Below are 4,374 nucleotides of genomic sequence, written 5' to 3' on the forward strand. Positions count from 1 at the left end.
CTTTTAGGGCTTTTAGTATAAAAATGGCAATAAAAAACACGAACCTGAAGAAATTTAATTCATTGTGTTCTACGGCAGCTTATGGATGTGAAATACTTTATGAATATATTAATGTTGAAGGTCTAATTCCGATTGGCAATAAATCAGTTGGTGCTTCTATTTTCCGCACAGCTCATGCTTGATTAAAAATCCCAAATATCCACAACGATGGTGGCCCTAATTTCCAAATACAAAAAGAAAAAACGCACACCAAGAGCAAAACCAGGAAGACTTCTTGCAAGAAATGAGATATTAATTGATCCATTTCTCAACTTTATGGAAAAACCATCTCGAATTTGGCGTTAATCAAGGAACTATATCTACAACAAAGTCTCTTCTTTGTTCAATCCCAAAGTCGGTAGTTGGTCTGGAAGGCATTGCCATACAATAATATCAAGGCATGCAATTACGAACTCACTGTGTGTCTTCTTTAATGGTTCTTTCCTCAGAGGCCTCACCTTTGATTATGCTCGCTGTCTTCCCGCTTCTTTTTAATCCTATTCAGCTCTTGTGAAAAATTTAACTTATACGAAATAGATACAGATTTCACACTGGAGATACCATCCGCTGGCGGGAAAAGATTATGTCTATCATGGATTCTTGTTGGTAGCTAACCAACAGAGTTCTTGCACTTGTGCGCTTATTCAAATGCCCTTTTTTGACTTGCTAATAACCATTACTAAAAGAATGTTTCGTGTTATGAACAACACGAAACCAGTGTTTCTATTATAGTTTTATCACTTATTGAACTGAACTCAACACTCATTCAAACTTTGACAAGAATTCGTGTAGTCCTCAACTTTCTCTTAGAATTTAAAGTTTTACAACAAATAAATTAAATAAGGTAAATGTAAAGCCAATAAAAATATGTGACAATTAGTTCTGGAAATAAAGTTTTCTGGTTAACTAACTAGAATCACTAGAATACATTACGTAAAACGGATCATTTTTATTTATTTCACAAACTGAGTAACTACGATATCTAAATTAATAAAAGTATCTACATTTGAAACGCTCAACTTTAAGAAATTGAAAGGTTTCTATTTTAACTTTTAGTTAAATTTTTCTACGAACGTTTTATGCCCTAGACACACTTACGTCTAAAGTCCAGAGACGACTAAGCTCGTTTATAGCCAAGTCAGTTCCTGACACACTACAAAAGAGGCTTAGCATTTACTGGCACTCACAAAACATAGCCTTGGTCAACTTTTATGTAGATATTCTACTAAAAATCACTACTAATTCTTTATAAATGATACTACTTGTAAATTTACTTCACAATTCACGTGTAACAACAAGAATTATTCGCTAGAATCGCGAGAATCGGCTTAAGTCGCGAGAGATCTTCCACCTCACAAATAAATGTAATTAACAATAACACTATGCAACAGCAAAAAATGTTTTTTTCAAATAACCGGTATTTTCGGGTTCCTTGGTGTCTCCCGAGTGCATCACAAAAATGTCTACCTACTATCTAGGAATATAGTAATCCGTGGTAGAGCAGGAATTGAGAAAAATATTCCAGGAACGAACAATATCCCTATCTCCTCATTTTCCTTGAAATTTTCCAGATTTTCCCCATAAATCCCTAAATATCCTTCAAATGTTCAAATCCATTAAAAGGATGCACAGGGCGACTTGAATCGTTTACAAAAATATTCTCCTGAATATCTTAGGATCATAAAACTTATCGTTTTCCAGAAATTATGCATTTGAATTACTTATGAACAACAGACTTTTCTCACAAAATTTACTATTTTATCTCAAATTTTACCAATATAAAATTACAATAATTAATAGTTTACCTTTCTTTGTAATGAACTATCTAAAACATTTCTGACATAGGGGAATCTAGGTTCTTACTTATTACGTTATATCGCACTGAAAATGTCTTTTTCTATACATTCAGTTGTTTGCACCGGGCGGGACACGAATTCACAACTGTGAGAGTCGAGTCAGAGATCTCAGCCACCCAAGACCAACGTCTTGCCTATTGCGCCACTGAGATCCCTTGCTGTCTATAGATAATGGTCAAATAGGACTATGAAGTATATTCCTGACCAAAAATTCTACATTTTTTGGTAAATTGTACTAGAAATTTTAAGAGAACAAATTTTTTTCAAGATGTCATATTCGGCAGAGGGCTATAAAATTATTTATTATTTGTGAAAAACTTATTCTTTTTTCAAAAAGTATATTTTCCTGAATTTTTGTAATATAGTGTTGAGATTTGAAATAATCGTCCCTAAAGCATCCATTCATGTTAGGGATTGTATGAGACTTCGCGTACTCAAGAAAAATTGGGATAACTTTAGTTAATCATCGTTACGATCGCTAATGAGGTTAGCCATGATGGCCGCTTAGAAAGGTAGAAAATGAAAAATTAAGCAACCCATGGTAGGGGAAAGTACTCTCCCTTCGAACGTTTATGCCTTCGAATAATGTGAATTTTCCTTTATTTTTCCTAAAAGACTTACATAAATTATCTCATAATTATTAATAATTGATAATAGGCTAACTAATATTTAATAGAAATCTGTAAGTCTCTTTTTGAAAAATAAAAGAAAATTCACATTATTCGAAGGCATGAACGTTCGAAGGGAGAGTACTTTTCCCTACTTTCTTTCGGGTGTTCGAAAGATAATTCCCAAAAGAACAACAAGGAAATATCAAGTCAATGATTTTGGGATGAAGCAAAAATAGATAGATTAAGAATATTTATTTATTAGAAAAAAATTTACCAAAATTTTCAAAGAGAACATTCAAAAGGTTTACCTTTGGGAAATTAAAATGTTTCCATTACTACTAATTTATCGACAGATTTGAGTAAAATATTTTCAATATTTTAGAAATATGAGAAAATATTATGCAGTTTATATGTGATCAAGTCATCCTTAAAGGATCATGGATTAAGCATCATCCACATATTAAACAAATTATTAAATATTTTATTCGTTTGCGTTGTGTAATTAATTTAAATACATGTGGACAATACTTTAATTTTAATATTTCTCTTTTGAAAAATTAATGAAAAAATTGTTTTTCAGTGACTTATCTCTAATAGACTTTTCGCGTGTATTAAAATTGCATTGATATCAGTTGTTGTCGAAAATTTGCATTTTGTTTTCTTTTCCAATCAGTCTTTTTTTTTGTTTTCGGGTGCATCAGAGGGTGTAATTTATTGTGGCTTATCTGTATTCAGGAACAAATATTTTTGGTATAAAAGGCGACAGTTTTGCAGCAAAAAGACATCAGTTGGAAGAAATACTTTGTTGTGTCTTTTAAGTGCGATCAGAAATCATGAAATATTTTTTTGGAATCCTTGTTCTTGCCCTCAGCGGATTTTTGGCTGTTAAAGCACCACCACCGGAAGGACAGCCTCCACCTCAGGAGAAGCCGGATGGACACTATCCATCGCAACCACCACAGCAATCACAACCACCTAATCAACTGCCACCATCTAATCCACCAAGTAATTTTCCGTTTCCTTGGCAGCCACCATCTCCACCAGATCAAGATCAAATAGGATGTTATTTCAACTCTTTTGCATGTATTGCTAATTACTACAGCAATATGCAATGTTGTACTGCAAGGGTTATAGACTGTTGCGATCAAGATCATATCAATTTCAATTTTGAAATTTGTCTTGCACATCAATGCGGAGGAATGGGCTGAAATATTGTTTAAAGGAAAATGCTAATGGAAATCCCGTGAGAAGCACAACAGCACCCAGCGCACCAAGGACCCCTTTGCACTTGCAGCACTATAATAAAGCTCTTATAATTCCTTGTTTGAAAATTATAACGTTTTATTTTGTCCTCTTTAAGATTGTTTTTATACTTGTTTTTGAAACCTAGAACTTTTCTAAATGTGAGAGCTTTGCGAAATGACCACCAGAGGCACTAGAGACTACAGTAGCTCCATCTCTTGGACAGTGTTTACAACGACAAAACCCAAAGCAAATTTCCAGTGATTCACTCAATATGCCATCTTCAACTTCAATAACATCGTCTCAGTGACAAGGGCTAAAGCATGTTATTACACTAAATTATATCTCTCGCATACTTCCTCAGGCCACCAATTTTCTCTGCAATATTATAACAATTAGCACCAAAGAATCTTCCCTGTTGTAATGTCGCTATTTTTAGTTTTGAACAAACAAGGCAAATAGGCCGGTATTAAATTCACCAAAAGCGAAAAAAAAAACCTTCCCATGGTATCCCCTTTAGTTGAGAAGATAGTTTCCTTTGTCACTGAATGATTTTCACAGGAAATTTTTCATGCGAACTTAATTTTCTCTGGTGGAATTGTCACATTAGTCTAGCCACGCAAAAT

Source organism: Phlebotomus papatasi, chromosome 2, assembly GCF_024763615.1.
Source record: "Phlebotomus papatasi isolate M1 chromosome 2, Ppap_2.1, whole genome shotgun sequence".
Classification (NCBI taxonomy): Eukaryota; Metazoa; Arthropoda; class Insecta; order Diptera; family Psychodidae; genus Phlebotomus; species Phlebotomus papatasi.